Source organism: Centrocercus urophasianus, unplaced genomic scaffold (genome assembly GCF_019232065.1).
Source record: "Centrocercus urophasianus isolate 14NV4802_14NV808 unplaced genomic scaffold, USGS_Curo_1.0 seq_15, whole genome shotgun sequence".
NCBI lineage: Eukaryota > Metazoa > Chordata > Aves > Galliformes > Phasianidae > Centrocercus > Centrocercus urophasianus.
The window spans coordinates 19,188,961-19,214,041 of NW_024884697.1; the positions used below are offsets into that span (position 1 = coordinate 19,188,961).

The window sequence follows — 25,081 nt, forward strand, 5'->3', positions numbered from 1 at the left end:
GCAAACACAAAATTTTACTTATATCAAAGAGAGTCTGCAGATTTTAATTTCAAATATCAAAATAACCTTTGAAAATGGTGACCTTAAAAATACACATTTCCCCGCTTTCAGGAATTTTCCAAATAGTCCTAAACAGAAGGTACAGAACGACACATAGTCTTGAAGAAAATGGTATCTGACAGCTTCAAAAAAATTATGTAGGAGGAAAAAATATATCATTTTAATCAAAGCACTGAATGAGAGTGCTTCGGGGTTGAACTGCGTACAGAACATCAGCATGCAGATAATGAGTGCAGTGAAAAGGCATCACTACTCAGGTATTATGAAATTATTTTTTTGCTTTGCTTAATTGAAAAAATAGAGTTTGATCTCAATAAATATCCTACATTTAATCTATAAAGACGTTAAAATTAAAGAGTGAAAAAATAGAAGAGATTTGTATTACTGGTGCTTTGGGATTATTCTTTCTGGTATTTTATGATGGCAGGAATGTTCACAATAATGTTAACTTTGAAGTGCAAAATATTTGAGAGTATTTGATCAATATATGTTTTGAATTTATAAGTACATTTTCACGTCAAATGCTGGATTCTAAGAGCAATACTCATACTGGCAGGAGTCAGATCCAATAATATGTGACCCACATAAGCAATGAAATCTAATTGAAACTGTTCAAATTGCAGATGTTGGTATGAAATGCTAGTGAACAACCTTCAGAGCAAAACTCGCTCATCTAATTATCCACTGGGTAACTCTGAATAACAAACAAAATTGAGTAAACTGTAAGCTTCTCTTCAACAGTTCTTCAAAAGAAAGATGCTTTATCTGTCCAATTATTCACAATGTATTTGTTCAGCTGTAATAGAAATGATATATGCAGAGGTTCCCTCTGGCAAATTATATCACCACTAATATGGTTCTACGCTTGCTGAGCTTTTTCATACAAAGCTCCTCCTAATGCCTACTAATGTCTATGGAGTGCTGAAGAAAAAGCTGAGGATTGGGTTATTGTGACTGTGATGAAGAGCTGCAGAAATGAGTTTGCAATGTCCTTTGCTGCACAACATTTTGTGTTAAAATGCAGTTTTGCAGTCAGCAGTAGACTATGAGATCTTTCTACTGCTTGTGTCTTGTTATCATGGGCATTACAAATACTCTTTTCCTTGCACTAAATCTCAGCTGTTATTTTCAAAATTATGGTATATATTTAGCAGAGAAATGTCAGAAGTTTTTGTGCTTTCCATAGGTAATGTATGAGAGAAAACGTTTGATCTTTTAGACCCTCAGGTCCAGATGTCAAGCACAGTATCCTTATGCCCAATTGTTGGATGTTCCAATTATGGTTCCTACATGTTGTTCTAGCCCTGCTGATAACTCTGTGTGATGGTAGGTGTAGATTTGAACTCCATGTGACTGAGTTTGGTGGTAGGCCAAACATTCTGGTGGTAGGCCTACATTCTGCTGGTTTCCATTATGTATCAGAAATATAGTTTACTCTTTCATATTTCCCTAGTTATTGTGTTGATTCTGGCCAATGTATGTTTACATAACACGTTTACTTTCTTGTAATTTCAAGCTAATATACATAAAACTTTCTCGTAATATTTTTCTCATTAATATCCTTTGTTATCCTGTCTGTCATCCCGATCTGAAGTGAGGTATCTTTAATAACTTGTCTTCTCTAAATCTCTTTAATTGTTTTCATTGTACCACCATCTGAATAAAAGTTGTATTCTCTTGAGAAAATAAGGAAGCTGTGGATCACAGAATCATGGAATTTTAGGGGTTAGATGGGACTTCTGGAGATCATCTAGTTCACCCCTACTGCTAATGCACATTGGTGGCAGAAGAGATTACTGCTTCTCAAACCTGTGAATTTTGAATGTAATGTGCTGTGTGTCTGTGCCCAAGTGCTGGCAGGGGCCTCTGTGAGGAGAGGCTGGGGCTCCCTGAACTGGACACAGCCAGTGCCAGTTGACTCCAATGACTCTAGCACAGGGTGATGCTGTGCCCCACTGCCAACACAGCAGTGCCTTGGACAAATGGGTTTGAGAAAAGTTCAGAACCCTGTGCGTCAGTGAGGAGTGAGGAAAAAAAATATGAGAAATAGCCCTGCGAACACCAAGGTTGGATAAAAAGGTCAGGGAGGAGGTGCTATGGGTACAGGAGCCCAGGTTCTCCCACAGCCATGGTGCAGGAGGAGAACATGGTGGAGAAGACACAGAGGAGCACTTATCATACTGCCATGCCAGGGCAGGTGGATATTTCCTGAAGGAACTGCAGCCCACAGAGAGCCCACAGGAAAGCAGGTTTATCCTGAAGGACTGCAGTCTGTGGAAAACAACCCTGGAGGAGGGAAAAGCTGTGAGGAGGAAGGAATAGCAGAAAGGACCGTAATCCTATCACCCTGCCTGGGCTCCTAGGTGGGTTAGAGAAGTCAAGAATAAAAGGAGTGCAGTAGAGCCTGGGGAAAGGGGATGGATAGGAAGAAAATGTTGTAATTTCTCTCTCTCTCTTTTTTTTTTCTTCTCAATTCAAGTATTTTGTTATTAAATTAGTTTTGCCTAAGTTGAGTTTGTTAAGTCCTGATGGTAACTGGTAAGTGATTGTTTTGTCCTTACCTTGGCCCATGACCACTTTTATATTCCTCCCCTGTACTGGTGAGGAGGGGCAGCTGAGTAGATGTCAGGCAGCTGGACAAGTTTAATTTACCACACAGATAAGCTATGAAGTCAAAAGTGCTTTCATTTAATAAGTATTTTTCTTTAAATACTTAATACTTCAGTATTTAAAGAAGTACTTTAACTCTTGAAGTGTGTTTTATGAAATATAGGAAGTCTGCATACACCTAGGATCCAGTGCAGTTTGGAAGGATTTTCCATGTTTTCCAGCAGGTGGATAGATGCTCTCCACTGTATTCTGCCTTTTGAGTTACCAAACTTTTCTGAGGTTGTAGTACTACTTCCAAGATTTGCAAGTGACCGAAAAATTTGATCACTGGCTGTTGTGTGTTGTCCTCTTTACTTGATTCTATCAAGTGCCTATTTGAAGACTGACCTTCAAAGAAAAGATTGCATGGCAAGCAGGGAAATACTTTTTTGACATAAAACCTATGATTTTTTTCCCCATGGAGATCTTACAACATAGGATTTTTTAATGTTCTACTAACAAGAAAATTTCCATGTTCAAAATCTTCATATGATGTCAACAAAAACAAGAACTGCGAAGAAAAATTTACTATACTGGTGAACAGAAGAAAGTGGAAATAAGATGAGGTCTTTTAACTCTTACTACTGACTCTAGGCTATTTTAAGAACAATTGCTGCAGGGTTGATTGATGAGGTAGGTGATTGTATGGGAACTGCTGAATCATGTCCTGAACCTCTGATTGATCACCTGGGGCAAGCAATGAGTCAGCCCTGGGAGCGCAGGTGAAGGCAATTCACCTGTGCTGCTGGAAGAGGTGGAGCCTGGCTGCACCTCTCCTAGACCCATTTAAGAGCTGACTACCAGTGGAGAAGGATCTTTTCTGGAGCTTCCTCCTCTGGAGTTGTGCTGTGGGCCCAGGATGCAGGTAAGTGTTCTATTCTCTTTTTGTTATTATAATCTGCTTTGCTAAACTCTCTTCTTTATTTCATAATTATGGTCTCTTTATATTCATTGATTATACAGTGATACATTTGTAATCTCTATGTATGAGGTTTTATTTTTCAATGTCTGTAATTCTTATTTTCTTTTTTTGTTTGTCTTTTTAGGTACCCTTTGTAATAAAGAAAAAGAAACAGGAAAGCAAGGCGATGCAGGACGGCCTTGTGACAGACACATTTGGGGAGGGAGGAAGAGAAGTCTCGAGCCTTCTGGAGACATAAGCATATGTAAGACTAATGTTTGTTTGCACATTATCTTTATATGGAATATACAATCTCATTAATAAAATATTCTCCTTATATAGTGTTAAAGAGATAAGTGAGAAGCTTGATAAACTTGCTGAGTCCACAATTTTGAAATATCATAGCCTTTCAAAAGAAAGACTGGGCTACTATTGTTAGAATTATATGACTTTGTACAATCCACTGAAAGACCGATTTATTTATCTATTTATTTTTGTGAACTGTTTTACAGGCCTGTTATTCTGTTGGCATAAGTAGCAGAATGTTTTGTATTGTTGTTGTCGCTTTTTTCAAAAATGTTCCATAATGCATGAGCAAATGGGACGTAATGATTGGAATGTCTCATGCTTGGGAGAAATTAAAGGATTTTATCATCATACTTATGATATATGATAGTAGTTTGCAGTATGGAATTCACTTCTGTACGTCTGTTTCAGCAGTGGCTTTTGAAAAGATGCTGACATATTTGAGAAACTGAAAATATTATCCAAGACACGGAGGCCTATGACTTTATGAGAACTTCCTTACTTGAGTGTTGATCAGGAGGCTAGGAACACAACAGTAAGATCTACATTGTCTCCAAAGCACCGCATAATGATCTTTAGGACCTGCATATATAGAGAAGAATTGTGCGTAGATCTTACAAAAATGATCTTAGCATGGCTAAGTCAAATTTAGCTTGCAACTTAATGTGAGTAATAAGCATAAACTTCACTAAGATTCAGCGTAAGAACACATTACATAATTTTAAAGACCCTGAAGAAGCAATAATATAATCTTTCAAAACATTGTTCCATATGTACCGAATAAAAAGACAGCTTTCAGATATTTCTGTATGTTTCTAACTTCACTCGTGGCTACTTGAGAATAACATTTCAATAGTGTTCTTTTAAATTAGACCAGAATATCTACAGTCCTGAGGCATGTAGCACTAATAATTCACAAGACTATACTAGTAAGGATTGTCCATTTGGATTTTTCACAGGTAAAATCAATAAAATAAATGATCTTTTCAATAAAATGGTATTAGAAAGAGGCTTTAAAGCAAAAAAAAAAAAAAATAAAATAAAATTCAAACTTAAGTAAAGCATTTTCCTAGATGGCAGCAGCAATCATGGAATCCATCAAGAGCTGGTTCTAGACAATGCCAAGTTTAGGAGTTTGTGCCCCGTAAATTTCAAAGTATGCTTAATTTTATAGCCCTGATTCATGGATTATATCTGCAAATTCTAGCAGGTGCCTCTTGTAGCTGGAAGTGGAAGGTGTCATCAATAGGCTCCGCTTGATTGGGTGGCCTGTAGTAGATTCTGATCACAAGGCTCCCTTTGCTGCCTTGTTCTTTAACTGTTACCAATAGGCTTTTGAATTGCTCCTGACTGTTCTTTAGAGACAGCTCTTCACATTCAATTCCTTTCCTGATATAGAGAGAGCAATATCTCTTCCCTCCTTCCTCATCTGTTGTCCCTTCTGAACAGTCTGTAGCCATCGATAGCCACTCTGCAGTCATGGGAATAATCCCACCAGTTTTCAGTGATGGCAACTGTATCGTGGTTTTCTAGAATAGTAGTGCATTAGCTTCTATTTCCTCCTGTTTATTTCCCTAGCTGTTTACACTGGTGTAGAGGCACTTCAACTGAAATTCGCAGGCACTATTTCTAAGCTAAAGAAAGACATTTCTTTTCCTTATGCTTTAAAGTCTCATTGTTATCTTTAGAATGTTAGGATAATTCTGCTTATTTTATGTGTTTATATATATTTTGCAATAAGCAGAACAAGGACTGAAATAGTTGTAATATAGTCTATGTATGATGTAGAATCAATTTTGAGAGATTAAGTAGGATTCAAATGGTGCGTATGTGTTGTGCTAATTCTTTACATTGGGAACATTTAACCACTTATCAACCACATTTGTTTGAAAACATCAAGATACTCAAAAAACAGCCACATAGGGGCAGCACACATTTACAGTCAACTGACGCAAGGCTCGTATTCTTTCCTACCAGATCTGTGCTCGCTTTAAATAAAAACAAATCAAAACACAAACAGCAGCCCTAGACAATTGTCGATCTAGGCTTTTCCACTGATTAAGCACAATCTCATGACCACTTTCTTTCTGAAAATATTGTATAAAAAAAAAAAAGTAGGGAAAAAAATGCTTTTTTCTAGCCATCTTTTTGAAGAAGGTGTGGTGAAGTCTAGTCCTGATGTATTACATGTATAACTTCTGATTTTCAGAGATAGTTGGCTGTTGAAAGAACACACAAAAAAGTACTCATCCTCAGTGGCAGAGAAATTGCTGGCTTTTGTTGTTTCTGAACTGAAGGTATCAAATAAAAGCTCTGAGAACTCCTTGAACAAGTAATTTCCTACATAACTTTATTTTTTGCTACTGATAAGAAGTAAAGACTAAATGCCAGTTCTAGTATGAGTCTTCTACATTGTAAGAGAAGCAGAAGTCACATTTATGAACATCTTTGCCTGTTTGTTGATTTTTCAGGATAGTCACTTGAATGTATTTTGGTGAACGTTTGCGTATGGATGTACTTCAAATTTAATTTTTCGTTAGGTATTTTCTGTTGTTTACATCGTGAGTTCTTTGTTCTACTGCAGAAACTACTGTTTGCAATAGTGTGCAGGCAACTAAGAGGTGATTATTTTATATAATTAATAATGGTAATTACACATAATTATGATTCTATTTAAAAACAGCAGATTATGTGAACTTCTGTAGAGAAGTAGCAGTAGTCTTATCGTAACATTCAAATAACCTTATGATACACAGCTGTGTATCATTTCCTGAAACTTACTTAAAATGGCTTATATGCAACATTTTATTTTCTGCATTAAATATATTGCTATTTCTTGTGATTATAGACCTTTATTTAAAGGGATTCTGGTTTTTTACACCTTCATTTTCAGCAACTCAGTTTTTCCAGGAAGTGACTGTATCTGCTGGAAACTCTTATGTTTGTTCACTCAGATGTGAACATTTCTCTGAAGTTAAAGGAAAATCAATTTTGCTCATTTTTAATGATCTGAGTATTGTAAGATTGTTGTGATTCTCATACTTCCAGAAAATTGCTCAGATGTTATCTGATCCTGGATAGCTCAGAAATGGATTGATTGTGAGACTTGGCATGAACTCCATTACTAAGGTGAAATATGAGTTTTAATAAAGTTAAATTGTAATGGTAAAAAACCTCAGGCTCTATGTATAGCACACTGCACGTACTCGGTTTGTAGTTTCTTGTCATATCTTCACGTTTTCATTGTGCAGGCACTGGTACCAGCATATCAAGCAATAAGCTTAGTACTGTCCCAAAGCTAACAAAGTTCATTAAGGAACTCTTCTTAAACGCATTAGAGCAATAAAATTGTCACAGATATTTCCCCACTCCATTGGCTTGAACTATTTTTCTACGTGCTACCCATGTGGACTGTTCAAGCTGGAGGAGAAATGTAGTGTTATTCCCCATTAAGAAGGACATTCACCTTGTTTAAACCCTGAGGGTGCTGGCAAATACACTGTTAATGTAAAATCCACTGTGCCCTTGTTTGGCTGCACTGAAGGTGCAACTTATCTCTGTCACTTCTCCTTCTGGCTTTTGTGATTTGCAAAGGATCATATTACTGTCAAATCTGATATTATTCCATAAATGAAAAGAATTGAAAAAGCAGGTGATGCATTTCCTATGACCAATTTCAGAAGATTTGTTTTAAGGTTAATCTGTACTGAAACCCTCATTTACGATACTTTGAGTTAATTTTTTTTCTGGCCGATTGCTCTGAATAAAGAGCAAATAGCAGTGACCTGCAGTAGCCTAGCTAAAGCAAGAGTGACCACGCTGTGATGATACAGCTCCAAAGAGTGATTTGATTAGCAGCTCAAAATGTTAGCAATTCAATTAAGTTAGTCCCTGCTGGTGTGGACTCTACCTGTATCTGCACAGACTTGTTGTTCACCTATTCCTCTACAGTATAGCTGTGTAATGACTTTCCATCCTGTTGCTCCTTCATTCATGCTGTGACGCTTGCAGATTCATACACTAAATCAGATTAGAGAATTGAATAGCTGTTTTTCTTGCCAAATTATATTTCAGTTACATCAGTGAACTGATCTAGTTTTCCACACAGCCTTGCAAACCTTTGGCCAACCAAAGCTACGCTGAATAAATGGTTACTGCTAGTGAAGATGACTTCCTAAAGCCTCATTGCTGCTGAGAAAAAGGTGCGTAAATGAGCAATAGGAAGAGCTTCATCCAAAGCCCATCGCGGTTATGGCACTAACAGACACAAGCAGTGGCCCAATATATATATAACTGGAGCACATCACACTTGTGACTGCTGCTTACAAAAGGTGAGCTGTGCCTCTAAAAGCATGAAAAAGGAGTAGGCTATGGATTGAAAGACATACAATTAAAATGTGGTAAAATTGCCTCTGATTCTTTCAATGGTAAACTTGTTTCTGCTAGAGAAGGGTCATAGTTTTTTTTTCTAGGGGTTGAACTGTATGTATTTTAAAAATTTTTACAGTATTGTAAGTTACTCGAATCATGGAATCATTTGAGTTGGAAGGGACCTTTGAAAATCATCTAGTACAGCTCCCCTGAAATGAATGGGGGCAGCCACAGCTAGATCAGGGTGCTTAGAGCCCTATCCTTCCTCTCCTGGATCTGTGGATACAGCATTCTCTGTAGAAATAGTAAGCTATTGTTAAGGTAGCTAGCCCAGGTGCTTCCAGTCATCTGAGTAATCAGCCACTTGAACACCAACCCTGCAATTTTAGCTACTGTTGTTAATATCTGTAGTAGCAGTACATAAGGGAAAAAAATAGATTACAGCTATTTGCAGAAAGTAAAGATGTAAGAAGCAGCCCTCAGAAATAAAAAGAGGTGTTATTGAAAGCTATGCAGAAAATACATGCAGCCTACAGTATGACTTTCTGAAGAGAAATACTTCTCATATAAAGGACTTTTACCAAAGAAATTCAGCCCAAAGTACTCTGGGTGTTTTTTATTTAGTAATATAGCATCAGCATGACCAGAACCAGAAATGAGATCTGCAGTGATAGGAAAAAAGTAAGTAACAGAGGGTTCTCACAGGTTTATGTTTTTTCTTTGTAAGAACAAGAGTATCTTGTCCACACGTGTGTTGGTCATGAGTGGGGCATGAAAGTGGCTTCATGTTTGAAGATCTCTGCTGAATTAACAGTGCTGTTGTAGATGACGTGTGTTTTTCCCTGAACGTCTTGCAGTATCACCTTGATTAATACATAGATGTTATTTACCAAATGGCTCAATTGAACAGGAGTTTATCTTAGATTGCTAATAACCTGCTCAAACATTTTTGAGCAATTTTGCTAATTGTACTCAGTTGTGAAGTTTGTTAATGTATCAGTGCCACAAGATGAAGGTAGCTGTATCAGCTAGGTATCAGCTGCTGAGCAAGCTTCTTTGCATGTGACAGTATCTTAGGAAGAACAGCAAGTTCTCTATTGCTGCAATGAGCAAACCTTATTTTCCATAACTGCCAAGAAACAGTTAATGATAAGGGTTAGTAAAAAGATCAGAAAAAAAACAAATGTTTGGAATTCAAATGAAGGCTCATGAATACTGCCTTGCTAAATGCCATGCCACATTTATGACTTCAGGGCAAAATATATGAACACCAGACAATGTGAACATATTAATTAATGCTAATTACATCTCTGCAGTACAGATGGGGTCTATTCTCTTGACATGAGTATGTAATATATTTGGCATAAATGTGATTTAATATATTTATGCAGAAAGAATATTCTGTAGTTTGCAAATACACAATCATCTGTCTTTTACTGGTGAACATGTTATGTGCTGTAGCCCATGCACATTGACCTGCAGTGTGAATGATCATCACCATATTTATCACATATTTACTGTGTTACAATGACTTGAGGATTCTTAAGCTTTCTGCTGTTCCTGCTGCGTGACTTTTAGCAATGCAGATGCAGAGGGAATACAGACAGAGGTTCATAGTCTTGGTCGTGTCACATAGCTGAGGAGGACAGATTTTCTTTAAAATCTGCTTTCTGAAATCCACCTCCATCCAGACCATTTTGCTCAAAGCCCCGTCCAGCCTGGCCTTGAATGCTTCCAGGGAGGGGGCATCCACAGCCGCCCTGGGCAACCTGTTGCAGTGTCTCACCACCCTCACAGTGTCAGTCTAAATGTACCCTCTTTCAATTTAAAGCCATTTCCCCTCTCCCTGTTGCTTATAAAAAGTCCCTCCTCAGCTTTTCTGTAGGCACTTCAGGTACTAGAAGGTTGCTATAAATTCTCCGTGGAGCTTTCTTTTCTCCAGGCTGGAAAGCCCCAGCTCTCAGCCTTTCCTCATAGGGGAGGTGCTCCAGGACTCCCAGATGTGTCTGCACTGATGTTGCTGGTGGATGTTCCTATTCTAGGTCACATGCATACCAGCTGATGATACTCTCTGCTGCAGATAGGAGGCAGGATTCTGTCTTTCTGCAGCTCCACCCTTCAGGAGTTCTGTGCATCACCATGACTGATCTCAAACAAGTGGTTTGTTCTGTGGCTTAAGATCTACAGCTGTGTCCAATCTTTATATGCAGATATAGAATAATAAAAAACCAACAACAGTGAACTGTTTTTTGTTGGTGGTGGTTGTTTGTTACTGTTTACTGTAATATCTTCCAAGGTTTAGAATAGAGTGGCTATTTGTCCTTGTTTTGTGATGTGCTTGTAAATTTTCTCCAGAGAATTTCAGCAGTGCTGTGAATGAAATTTGCCTCTTGGATAAATGTATGTATACATATATATATTATTTTTCATCATAGCTACTGCCTTTATTTATGCATAGAAGCAACAGATTTTGTGTGCTTCTTTTTGCCCCAGAATGTCCCTACACAAGCCATGGTGTAGAATTCCATATAAGAGAACACAATTACCTGTATCCTAGATTCTGTCCTTTCACTCCTGTGTAATTTATTTTCTTTTTCTTTTTTATTTTTTTCTCCCCCCTTTGTTTGGCATAATTTCCCTTTCCCTTTGTAGGGAGCATAGACGACAAACATTAGATTTCTGATGTTCTAGAAATAGTATACATTAATTGGGAAACTGACATTTACTAATTGTCTGGCAAATTGTTACTGTGCAATTCTAAAACCATTTCCAGCTATTCAGTAATGAGCGCTTTCCATGTAAAGCATTCCAGATTTCCATTCCAGTACAGGTCTGAAATGCAGTGCTGAGACTGAATACATACTCAGAATTCCTCTTCCAGGGCAACCATTACTGAAGGATACTGATTAATTTAGCTTAATATAATGTTATGTAACACATAAATTTCAATTAAAACATCTTATTAAAAGATTATTAAAATAGATGATTAAAAATACACATTTTGGCTTTTTATAACAAGAGCTATTATACTAAAATGTTATTGGGCATTTTTCCCGACTTATCAACCTGACGGCTGTGAGAATTTTGCCTTGAAACAGGCATGTAAAATTAGGCCCTCATCATTTGTTTGATGACTAGCAATTATTTTTAATACTTTCAGAGCTCTTAGGAGATGACAGTTTGACATTAATAGTTCTTAGTATCTTAGGTTTGGGAAATGCCTCTCTTTAACTGGCTTTAAATAATTATTTGCAACATGAGAAGCTTCACCATAGAGATCATTCATCATTATTTCGGTGTGCTGCAATTTAAGGCATACTGGATATTGTCTCCAGTATTTTCTGGGCTGTTCATGTTGGATAAAATTATTTCTCTTTCCCTCTAGCTTGATCTCTTCTATCATTTGTGCTATTGTAATTGCTCGTATTTTATCTCACCTGTTATTAGATTTCTTCATTCCTTATACACAACTATTTTGTATGAGTTGCAATTTTTTTCTTTAACACTCTCTTTGATGTATATTGCTTTCTAGTGAGCATCACAGCTAAATCTGTAGTGTAAGGTAACAGCATACGTTTTCCTGCTACTCAGGTTTTTTTTTCCTAACCTTGAGCACTTCTACCTTTTCTTGATCACATTCCTCCAAAAGAGCATTTTTTGTGACATTGTCTACGTGGCCATTCTCTGTGGGTTTCTTTCCCATTAGAACCTAATTATGGTTGTTACTTTTTTTTTTTTTTTCTTCAACCAGCTTTCTCTTTTCCTCCATCAAAATGCAGATATCTACATCTGCGTGTGAATGACAGCAGATTTCACCACCCAGTTGTTGAGATTTAAGAGAAGAACCTTACTTGTTACATTCCATCTGCCCTGCATGATGGGAAAGAGATCTTTGTGCATGCTGGAACCACTCCAATACCCATAGTCCTTGTTATTTATTTTTATTTTTTAGATTTTTTAGCAATGAGCTACTTGGATGAGCTACTCAGGGTTACTGTGCTGTTATCACTGCTTGTCACGTTTTCTCCAGTTCTCACTTCTCTGTCCTTAGCTACCAATTCTATTGGTAGCTAATTCACAAAAAAATATGAATATTTTTGTGAATATAGCTACCAAAATTAGAATACAAAATAATGGTACTTAATTATATGAAAAATTGCAATGATTTTACCTATCTTGAAATCATGTATCTAAAACTTCTAGTGCTGCTTTTCTGCTCACATAAGAGTTATTCTGGCAGTGCAGTGAAGGTCAGAGAACTAGACTGTGAACGGTGCAACAAAGAAATAAGAAGCATTCACCATCTGTCCTTTGAAATAATTCCCAGAACTATAGCAGTAAATTCAAAAAAATCAATCAAATAGTAAAAATGATAAGTAATGATTGCCTGTTGATTCACTTGTGAAATAAAATGCAAATTGAAAGATTTGATATATAATCATGCCACATGCATATTTTACCACCTGGTATGATAACTGTGACATGACAGTCGCAGAGATGCCAGCTACTGATTTCATTATGTGTGCTCCTGCAGTAGAACTCTGTTATTCCTATTAATTAATTAATTATCACTATTTTCGTAATATTAATAAGGAAATTGTTTGTCAAGACTTGAAAGCATTTTACAAACGTTAATAAATAAAGCACATACGAGTGTTTTATTGCTTTTGATCAATGTAGTTCAGCCAATAGACCATGAACTGAAGCTACCACCCAGTACATTTCCATCTGTCTGCTTTCCCAGAGAGGATGGGAAAAGCTGTTTAGCAAACACCTTCCAAATACTTAAATATTCCTTCCTGTGTTTGCAGTCCGAAGCAGACCTACCATCTCATCTTGGTGGCAGTAGCAACCTTCCTGATGCTCTTCTCCCCACTCTGCTGCGGCATTTCTGTGAAGGCAGTGGAGATTGTGTTCAATCATCTTTTGCTGCTTTGTGTATGGGATGGAGAGAGATTTGGGGTATTTGAATTTTTGGATATTTGACAGGCTGCAGATTCTTGAAGAATGAAGGCTGAGTGTACTGACTTGCCTACAAGACTACTAACAAGTCGTCATCAGAGCTAGCCCTAGAACTCAGCTGCAGGAGAAAATTGCTTTTGAAAAGGAGAATTCCTTTGGAAAGGATTTTAAAAAAACAATGAACAGCAACAAAACAACTAGCAAGAGCATAGAAGGAAAAGAAGGCATCCTCTTTCTGATGGAATGTGTGTGATGTGTGGAAATCTGAAAAACGGAGTTCTCAAGTTCATACAAATTTCTAAGAATTTACAAAATCAAAATGGAGATAAGAACAAGATCGGAATAAGAATCAACACTACATCCTGGTACAAAACATCTTCTTTTTCAAAAGTTCTGGAAACAAACTGACATCTATTCATCTTTATAATGCTTGAGCCTTGCCAGAACTTCTGCAGTTTTGAAAACTCAATTAGATTTTCAGGAATGCTTACATAAATTTACATGGGTCTCTTAACTGCTAGCAATTTTGTGGAAAGCGAGCCTCAGCATGGCTAATGTGTACGTTTCCCTTTCCTTCAAAAAACGCTCTGTCAGACAACAAGATCCATGAGCTCAGTTGTTCTGACTGCAGTTTGAAAGAGCTCTTCCTTTCTCTTAGATCTCCTCTTTGTTGTTTCCATCTCCAATTATGGTGTTGGGACTCATGTCAGATCATTTCAGTCTAAGGTCACTGATTGGAGACAGAAATAATCATGAGGAGAGAATTACAATTACCATTTGGGACAGTTTCTATGTGGCTGGGGGAACCTAACTTCACACTTCTTCCAGGTCCTGTCTTAGCAATGTAGTCTAAATGTCCATGTGGGTTCATACAGCAGAGAAGACCCTTCACAATGAGGAAGAGGCAGCAAGCTCTCTCCCCTCACACACTGCCTTCCTCCTCTGTTCACTATCAGGTCACTTTGTACTTTCTGTGCGGTACTGGAGCTTGTCTAATGCACTGCAATAGGAAAACACAGCTTTCCAGCTCAGTGGAAACAGAGAAGGAGACAGAGGCTAATGGGATTAGGAAAGCTTCTGGCTCTGTAATTACGTTGTACAGACACTTTCCATTGTTACGATATTATTAAGTCAGACATCTCTCCATTTGTAACAGCAAGATTTTATTTCTCTATATCACATAGCAAATATTACCCACTTGAGCTCATATTTGCTGCCTAAGACTGACTAGGAAGAACTATTCCAGTAAAAAAGGGAAGGAAAATGGTATTTTTGACTTTTCTAAAGAGCCTAGTGATGGTTTGAAAAGTTCTACTGTATTAATACTTTGGTGCAGAAATCTTGAAATTTAGTATGCAATTGATGTTTGTATCTGCTGACAGCTGGTCTTACAGCCTTTTGAAAAACTGCTAGTCCACCCATATGACCAGAAACGTAAATAGGACTCTTAGCCAAAGTTCCCAAAGATGCTGTGTGGGCACCTCTGGCCCAAACTAAGAAGGGCTTTTCTGAAGAGGTAGTTCATATCAAATAGGTGAGCTGACTCTGAGCAAGGTTTTCTCTTGTCAGGTGTCATCTTTATACTTTCAACATTTATGCTTGGACCACACTGAGGAGGACATCTCCTAAATTGTCGATAGATCAAGAGTGGAAATCTGACAGGGATGTGGGAAGACGAGAATGAAGCAAGGGGTGTGCAAGGGAACAACCAACCCAGCTGAGCTTTTGAGGTGAAAGAAGGGAGGAAACAGTCTCTTGAATGATGGAGTGACACAGTATCACAGAACTGCAGGGGTTGGAAGGGACTTTTGGAGATCATGTAGTCCACTCCCCCTGCTAAAGCAGGTTCCCAAGAGCAGGTTATGCAGGAAAGCATCCAAGTGTATTTTTAATATCTCCAGAAGAGACTCTACAAATTCTTTGAGCAGCTTGTTCCAGTGTTCTGTCACCTTCAAAGTAAGTTCTTTCTCACATTCCTATGGAACTTCTTGTGTTCCTTCTTGTGCCCGTTGCCTTTTGTTCTGCCACTGAAAAGAACAAGGGCCCCACCTACAGGACTCCTCTCCTTTAGATATTTGTAAGCATCATTAAGATCCACTCTGTCTTTCCTCATACTGGAGATGCTCCAGCCCCTTCATCATCTTTGTGGCTCTCCACTAGACTCTCTCAAGAAGTTCTTGTCTTTCTTGAACTGAAGAGACCAGAACTGGACAAAATACTCAAGCTGTTGGCTCGCCAGGGCAGAGTAGAGGGGGACCATCAATTCCCTCGACCTACTGGCCATGTTCTTTGTAACACACCCCAGGATACCGTTGGCCTTAGCCACGAGGGCACACTGCTGGCTCATGGCCAACCCGTTGTCCACCAGCAGTGCCTGGGAAGGCTGGACAGATTCTCTAGGCAGACTGGAAGTAGTTGATGAAAAGTGAAGAGGATGGCCTGCAGCCAAGGGACAAACAGTTGGACCAACAGTTTTTAAGGGATATATAGGTTTTCAAACATTCAGTGGTATCTTGCATGCTATGGGCTGCATAGATCTTACTTTAACAAGGGTATCAGTGATTTGTTACAGGAGATGTTACTGAAGATTGTTCTTGTGCAAGGACTGGCTGGATCCTCAGGAGCCATTAACATATCCTAGAGTTCTCCAGATGTTGTTACTCACTGATTCTTTTGGCATACGGTTTATATGATCCCCAAAGGGTGGCTATTCTTGCAGAATGGTAGAAAATAAGCTATTCAGTGAAGGAGACAGAGCAGTAAAGAAAAGAGGCAGCAAGAAATTGGGTTGGTCCGATGAGGCAACATTAGATAACTGAGACATTTACTGTCTGTCTCTTGCCACATAACTAGACACTACACAAGTATCTTTAACTAGGCTTCTCTTACCTTAGATGGTCATCCATTTATTAATTGTTTTATGGATATTGAAGTACTGCAGCCTCATTTGAAAGAGTGCTCATAGCAGTCCCTGAAGTTAACAGAGGCACTTTGAATCTAATGAAGCCTGTATTATGCTGCATACACTGAAAAATCATATTGTGTCTCAAACTGAGTAACCAAAATTAGTAAGTACTTTTGACCTTAGTGTCTCTGTGCATTTCATCGTCAGCAACAGAGAGAGAACAATATCTCTAATGTCATGGAGTTTTTGGAAAAAAAAATGTTTAGAAAGTATTCAGTTCCTATATAGATGTGCTTTATGGAAGAACCTCTAAGTTAATTCAGTGCAGTAGGTGCATTGTGTACAATAAAAAGGGCATAGACTACACAGCACAATTAGGAGAAAAAAGAAAATCAGTCATTAAAGGAGTCCAATGCATTATGAGTGCTGTGTGAATACATGCTTCACAACTTCAGTGCTCTTTTAATGTAACTGTTATGTGTAATATCTGCAGTAGTGTATGAAACACTTCTAACAGGATTAAGCTTAGAGATCCAGAAGGTGGTGTTTAGATTCTAATTTTTAAATTGTAGAATAATTTCATTTGATAGAAGTTTTAGGAGATAATTTCATGACCTGTTTTACTGCATAGACAATCCTACCGCAAAATGAGTTTCTGAGGTGCCTCTAATCTCCACATGTACTTTACCATTTTGTGATCTATGCATAAAACCAAAGGTATCTCTCTCTTAAAAATAAGTGAGATGATTATTTTAGTTTTAATTACAGAGACCGCAGAATAAGTGGAATTGCAGTGTAACTGTAGGTATGAAAAAGTTAAGGAACCATAGCAAAGAAGCATTTTTAGTCCTTTCCTGTTCCTCTTGTTCTTGTCACTAACCCATATTTGCGTGGTTTCTGTAGTGAACAGACACTTCAGGGATAGGTTTGGTGCCTTTTTACATACGTTATTGTAAGCATTCTTCAGCAGAATCAGGCAACACTGGGTCTGACATTTGTGTAATTGTCTGTTAAAATCATGCAAAATCAAACAATAAGGAAGTTAAAGAATGTTCAGGACTAAACTTAAGGAAGGAAAACACTTAAAAACATTCATCATCTTTGAGAGTTACCATGAGTGGTTGGTTTGAGGTAGATGTACACACTTCTGCTTTCCCTGGGCATTTATATGAATCAGCTTTTTGGGGCAGTTCTTTAGGACAATATCTTTCACTGGTTACACGGTTGGTTAATGCAGCCATACAGGAATGGGTGCCATAAAACCATCTACAGGAGAGCTAAGTGAAAACCTTTTATTTTATTTATTTATTTATTTATTTTAAGGGATGAAAACAATAGAGTTACATAAACAAAACTTCCAAGAATCGAAGGGAAGACATTCAAAGACCTTGATCTTAGTGGGCTTCAACAAGGGAGTGATTACTAAGAGCTGTTGTGCTCTTCTGGCACAACAGTATCACTGCCAATCAGCAAAAAGGGAGAAACGGCACATGTAATCAAGGAACATTAAGCATGTCAGGGGATTACGTACATTGAGGGGGACAACAATAAAAATAAGTCCTCTGATTCTCTAGTGAAGTTAGCCCAAATTTCTTCCAGTCTATATCATCAGGCATGATGTCTCCTTCACAGTTTTTATGCCATCATTTGCTACATCTTGGCTTGCTGTAAAGCAAAGGATTGAGCAAGATATTAATCTGCCCAGTTCTACTTTAAAGGTTTTGCACAGTACGTCTCTCTCTGCCTTTGCTTCTCAGAAATGAATTTGTCTCCAACCATTTGAAGACTTTCGTACTTTTAAGAAACGAATTTTTAAAAAATTGTGTCTTTTGAAATAATCGGTTTGGAACAGAACAGCTACAGAACTGTTATTTTCCACGTAGCTCTAAGTAACTTTGGTGGTATATTCCTGTTTATGAAAATGACATTGTGCTCTCAGATCATGGTTAGCAGGTAGCTCTGAGTGAATAGATACCTGCTCCCTTGAATAATAATCAAGATTGTCGTAAAATGGGCTCGATTACCAGGGAAGCAGGGATAAATGTCCTTGAAAAACGGATCACTTTTATGGAGTCTGCTCACAAAGTACCTGATAGTGAAGATTTTGAAAATAATTATCTTGGTTTTCTTCTGTTAAGGAACGTAGGTGATATATTTCCTCCTCAAAAGCATTTTGCAACTCTCTTCTACAACTACTTCTGTCACTGTAAGTAGTAAGAATTATGCTCGTCTAGAGCCTGTTGATCTGCACACTCTGCTGTAATGTGCCAGAGTCATGCCCAGACTCTGCCTGTGTGGGCTGAGGGAGTCCACCTTACAGAGAGAAGAACATGCCATCACTGCAGTGCTGTGCCATCATGGCTGTTCTGTGCCATCACAGAGATGCCATGTCATCACTGTGGTGCTGTGCCATCACAGGGGTTCTGTGCCATCATAGTGGTGATGTGCCATTGTGTTGGTGTTCTGCAATTATGGCAGTGCCATGCCATCACAATGCTTCTGGGCCACCCCTGAGCTGCCATGTCAACACAGAGGTTCCATGCCATCATGACAGTGCCATGCCATCATGGTAGCATGTGTTGTGCCACCAAGCAGTGGAGCTTGGGCTCCACTGCTTCGTTTTGAGCAAACTCATCCACTGTTGGCATAAGCACCACTGGCAGCTGCTAGTGCCAGGGATCAGCAAGTGCCTTTAAACAGTTGTCACCTCTGCATGTAGCCTTATTCTTTAAGCCTTACCTTAGTGTATAAATGCTTCCAACAGCTTGCACTAAATTTAAAGCACAAACTGTTTCTTCCCTGAAAACGATTAAGCAAAAGATTTCAGTGAGCTGACCTGAGCTTTTAGCCAAGGTAGCACACATTTCCTAAGGGAAAATACTAAATAAGGTGATTGTATCTACCTTAATATGACACACTCAATTGTTATATATCTGGATTTTAAAAATAAGTAAGTAAAAGGAAATTTGAGATTGTACTTATAAAACAAAGAACAGATCACCACTGACTGTTTGAAAAATGAGCAGGGGAATATGATAGAATACAGGAAATAAGACTAAGCAGTGATTGGCAAGCCATGGAAAGGATTATGGATGTGAGGAACAGTAGCTGAGTATTTAAATAAAATTATAGACAGCGTGAGAGATAGTGAGAGCTGGAATGAGGAAGAAAATAAAACTACACAAAGACAGCATGCACTACTGTCCAGTCAGGATAATATCAATTTACCAAATCAAAGAATCCAGTCCTCAAATGTCTGAAAAAACAGGGCTCAAAGGGATGCTGAATGCTAATGTAGTCTACTGACTGCTCTGAATCAAAGTGATCTGTACTTAAACTTTTAAGATCTAGATCTGGCAGATGTCTTTAAAAAATCTAGGATGATAGAAATTCTACAATTTCCTAGCAATTCACACCAATATTAGCAGTGTTGTCAAAAAGTCCTCCCTAAGATCTAGTCTAAATCTTGTATGGAACAATTCAAGCTTTCTGCATTCTTTTCCTTCAGTAGATGCCCAATGACCCAGTGAACAAATTTTCTTCCTTCTCTGATGCTGTCTTTTAAATATTGGAAATTTCCTGTCTAAATAAAAGCTCCATAATTCCTCTTACGTGTCCCATAGGTCATATGTTTTTGACATTTTTTACACTTGCAGTTTCATTCTATATCACCTTGAAAATGCAATAACAAAACTTGGCCAGCATTTTAGCTAAGGATTTACCAATTGAGCCGAGCAAAAATACTCCTTCAAATTCATGTTTATACTTCAGAACTTGATGCTTTTCATTTTCTGGAGCAGCATGACATTGCTGAGTCTTGTTCTGCTTGTCATTCACTGTACTCCCAAGATACTTTCTTGTAGAACTCCCAGCTAGCAAATTGTTTGCAATACTGCTTTTGTGCATTTCATAGGAACCTCTGTCCTTTCATGCTAGACTGAAAGAACCAGGTTCACTACAGAAGCCAGTACATGAAAATTTTAGGAAGAACATGAAAGTTATCCTTCCTCTACTGTATCTTCTCAGCTCAAGGGCTCCCCAGACTGAAGGTTATCAAGATTTACACAAGTGTAAAGTGTAAAGTGTAAACTACACAAGTGTAGTCTTTTGCCTCCATTTATGCATCGCTTTTGGAACACATTGGTACTTTTATTTTCTTATTATTATGACTATTTTTTTCTGTGGCAGTGAGGCCTATAATTTAGTTACATATTCTATTAAAATCTACTGTGTTTAATTTGCTGCCTGATAATTTCCTGAAGGGTCTGAAGTTTTTTTTTTTTTTTTTTTTGTGAAGTTATAAATAATTACTAAGCAATTCATCTTATTCAAACTATTTACAGTTTAATAGCCCTGTATCATATACTTCTCCCCCATCTCTTCTCTATGCTTAGAAATGCCTAACCTGTTGTACTGAAGCTGTCATTCATCTGAATAACTGACTCTTTTTTGCAGGTGTTTTGTTTTTTAATTCTGTTTCACATCTTCTGAAAAGCTGTAGCTAGAACTGCATCAAGTATTTGAAAGGACGTTTGAGAGGAGTTAGTGTGATATATATATATATACATATAAAATGATATTTTCTTTTTGTTCTCTCTTTTCCCTGTAATTTCTAGTATTTTTTTTATCAGTTACTTTTCCACTATTATTAGCTTCAGATCTCTTTCTGAAAGATAATGGATATCACAGTGAACCACCCAATCGTGTATCTATAATTAGGGTACTTTTAAGTTGTCTGCATGGTATTATACTTGTCAAGATTTACTTCAGTTGTTTTTATTGAAAGTCTTTCAATATTTTGAGATCCCTCTGGATTTCTTTTCAGTCAGTTTTATATTTGTCTATCTTGCATAATATTATACCATCACAAAATTCTGTCCTTTTGTAATCCAACCCTTTTCCATATGGTTATGAATGCACTAAAACTAACAAAAAGCTGGCTCAGATTCTGAGGTGTCCAAGTGCAATATCTTCTCATTATAAAATCCGATTATTAAACCTTACTCTTAGTTTTCTGTCTTACGTTTGACAAAGTAACTTCTTTAAGAGCCTTTGTATGAATCTCTGTGAAAAACACATCAATTAGGTGACATTTATCTTATGAACTCCTCCACAGATATCTAATAGATTTGTGATGTAGGAGTCCTCAACAGGACTTCTGCTGACTCCTTGCCAGTACATTGTATTTAATATACTTAATTATATAGAATACTCAATTATGTAGAAGAAAAGCTGATCGAAAATATCAATCAGATTTATGGTCTAGTAGTACCCAGTATTTCTCCTGGAGTTTGTTTTAAGCTTGATGTCATGTTTGTCACTGACCTTTGGCCATAGAGATTGATTTAAACCACAGGTTACCTACCACAGTATTATTGCTCAGCAATCTCATATTTGCATTTCTTTACAGCTCTGGGATTACCATCCATCATGTCCCTACAATTTAGTATAGTGAATTTTATTAGTTTGTCCTTTTATTAATATTTTAATTGAGATAGCTCCTCAGGTTCACCACTTGTGAAGAATTGCTTTAAGAGCTGCCCTGACCTGCTCTTTAATGAAAACCAATGCATTCTGATATAGTTTATCTACCCTCAGAGCTGCTTGTGGCCAATGTTCAGTTTCACTGATGGTCTGGTGAACCACTTCTTTCTGATAAAAAGGTGTTGAGCATTTCTTAGGGCTTCTTCAAAATAGGTTTTTGTACTGATCTGTGATTTTACGCTTAAGATCACTTGGACTGTCCTGGTTTTTCCCTCTTTTGGACATGATTACTGTTTTTATGAGCTTATTTCTGTATTTTAGTATCTTCCCAGCAATTTCATCACACCACTGTGTTGCTTTTAAGTGCTTCTGATACCCTCTTAACTGAGGTTATTCAAGGACTCCTGACTCCTGGCCTATACCATGATTTTACCTAAAGTCTCCATCCTGAAGTAACTTTTGTTATTCCAACCTTTCATTTCCTTTTCAAAATGTGAGTGTTGCCATTGAAGTAGTCTAATATCCTTTTGTCTGTACCTTTACCATCACAAGATGGGCCATTCATACATACTTCTTGATTGTTGGGAACCATAATCTCACTGTAGCAGGTAAATGAAGGCTCTCTGGCAAACTGTAGCTCTACCACCACACATCTCCTATTTATACTATAGTTCACAGAGATTTGTGTACACTTTAACACTGATAATTATTACCCTTTACTACAAATGCGTGTTTACTACCCATACAGTGTTTATTCTTATCTGAGCAGTTTCTCATTGCCAAACTAACAATGTCCTATTTTTGTAGACTATTCTTCCAATTCACCAAACTCATTTAAAACTCTCATTTTGTCCCTCTCTGCTCTTATAGATCCTTCAGCATGAAATCTGTGACAAATTTAACAAATACCCCAAGTTATGAGTTAAAATATTTAATGGTATTGGACCAGGACAGAATCTTAAAATAGTTCTCTACTTTGACAGTAAATCATTGATATATTTCTTTTTCAGTCAATGTAGTTTGCATATAAATGAGCATACCACATAAGAAAACATCCTTCCTGAAATCCTGTTAGATTCCACTTCTCATTTTCTCAAGTCCTATTAATCATTAAGAAGGAAATTAGATAGCTTGTCACAATTCTTACTTGGCAGGTACATGTTCTCTTTCACATATTCCTCCTGTCTTCTAAATGCTTAATAACACTGTCTTCCATTATTTGCTTCAGTATTTGGGATAAGTGAGGCAAACAGATAGGTTTTTTAAATCCTGAGCTTCTCTTTTTTCTTCTTTAAATACAAATAGCGTATTCACTTTGTTCCAATATTTGTGTCTTATATACAAGATGAGTTAACATCAGTGGTAAATGAATGGAATCTAACTACTCTTGCTGTGTAATGGCCCAGAGCAACTACAGTTCTCTATGGGCTGTTGCTTGTTCCTTTGCACACAGCTAACTGAAAACACTACCTGCCTGGTACCTTGTCTGTGCTATATATTCTTTACCACAAAAATGAGGAGCTACAGCATATTTACTTATTTAGTGATAAGATTGAATGCATTCAATTTGCAGAACTATTCTCCAGTATCTACACTACTTAATTCAGTATGATATATTAATCATGCAATGAATTCAAGATGTATTAAAAGTGAAGCGAATGATAGAGTTAATTTACCTGGCAGGCAGCTGGTATGCTGGCAGACAATATGTTTTGAGTGGCTGTATGGGAACTGCTGAGTCACGGCCTGAACCTCTGATTGATCACCTGAGGTGAGCCTTGAGTCAGCCAGAGGAGCACAGGTGAAGGCAATTCACCTGTGCTGCCGGAAGGGGTGGAGCCAGGCTCCACCCCTCCTGGACCTATTTAAGAGCTGGCTACCAGAGGGGAAGGATCTCTTCTGGAGATCCCCTCTTTTGGTATCTTCTGGTGAGTTCAACCCAAGGGTAAGCTCTTCCATTTGTTCTCTTTTGTGATCGTTGTCTGCTTTGCCTTACTCTCTTGATTATATTGCAATTATAACATCTTGGTTATACAAATTATAACATCTTGGTTATACAGTGGCCAATTAAACATCGCATCATAATTTATTTGTGAGTACTAGAAAAGTGTTCTGAGCTGATGCATGAATAAAATAGAAAACCTTTTCTTTAATACATTAAAAAAAATGGGAAAAGCTGTGGGATAAGAAGAGTTTGAGCACCTGTCATTATGTCCTCCTTCCCAGTCAAAATATCCTCTGTTAAAGTGTCCTTTGCCAAAATATCCTGTGTCAGTCTCATTTCAGTTAAATTTCATTAGCTTGGAAGCCACGCAGATACTGACAAAAAGTTAGAGAGAGACACAGTATGTTGGCATCAGAGCAGGTGAGCCCTGCTCATTATAAGGATTCACTTTGTGTTTGAGGTTTGATTCCTTGAGACTATTTGTCACTGCTGTGTTTCCAACCTGAGAGGAGACTGCTGAAATTGTTTCTTGACGTAACTGCCTGCTTCTCTTATTGCTGAATAACACTTCTGTCATCACTTCTAAATCTTCCGCTGCTTGACTTTTTTAGTGTATATCTTTCTTATGCATTAATGGATTTTGAACACCGAAATAGAAACAGCCTTGTGACAATCCTTTCTGTCACACTTGTTTCACAATCTCTTTTGTCCAGGTTTGTTTTGCTTTCTACCTCCCAATTTGTATCTTTTCTTCATTGTCATCGACTTTATTTTAACAGAAGTGTCCTTTATTTTGGCCTTCTAGTCCAAATTAGACATGCCATGTACTGCTATCCGAGAAGCCAATTTAAATTGCAGTCCAAATGCAAACTGTGTTTAGCTTTAATGTAGTGGCAGTCAACTGTCTACTTGAATTAATTTCATCTCTTTTTGCTTTTTTATACTTCTAGCCTCCCTTGTTCAGGAAGCAAGATGTACTCAGTTGTACTTTCTGTCATTCTGAGCCTTGCAATTTCCTTGGAACCTTCTTGAAAATTTCAGCCAGTTCTGAGAGTGCTCAAGGTCTCAGTGTTACAACAAGTGAATGGAGCCAAGCAGTCTCCCACTGAGGGCAGAGATGCAGTTCAGCTCATTTGTTTGGACATGTACTGTATACATAAAGGATACTGCTTAACTTCCATCCAAAAGAGAAGATTCCATTAACTCTTGTTCTCTCTTAGACACACGTAGGCTGGCTTATCAGCTACCTGTTACTGGTAGGCAATGCACTCTTCCATTTTTCTTTCATCACGTAGTTTAGAATTTGTTGTCCTTCTTTATATGAAATAGCATTTTTATGCTGACTGGGATAATTGTATTTAGCTAGTTTATATACTGGATTTCTACAAATTCTTGTCCTTAGGATTTTTGATAGCATTGTTTTGAAATTCAGCTTTTTTGTTTGTTTGTTTTCATGGTTTTTCCTTTGACATCTCGTATTTGTTACTTGATATTGAGT

General features: G+C 37.6%; 1 long non-coding RNA gene across 1 annotated transcript in view; it reads left to right on the plus strand.

Moving 5' to 3' along the window:
* LOC122159072 overlaps positions 1-25,081 on the plus strand; it is a 48,776-nt gene that overhangs the window by 21,959 nt on the left and 1,736 nt on the right. Inside the window, exon 2 of the long non-coding RNA XR_006168377.1 lies at positions 3,756-3,875. This is a non-coding gene — a long non-coding RNA (uncharacterized LOC122159072). The remainder of the gene's footprint in view (positions 1-3,755; positions 3,876-25,081) is intronic.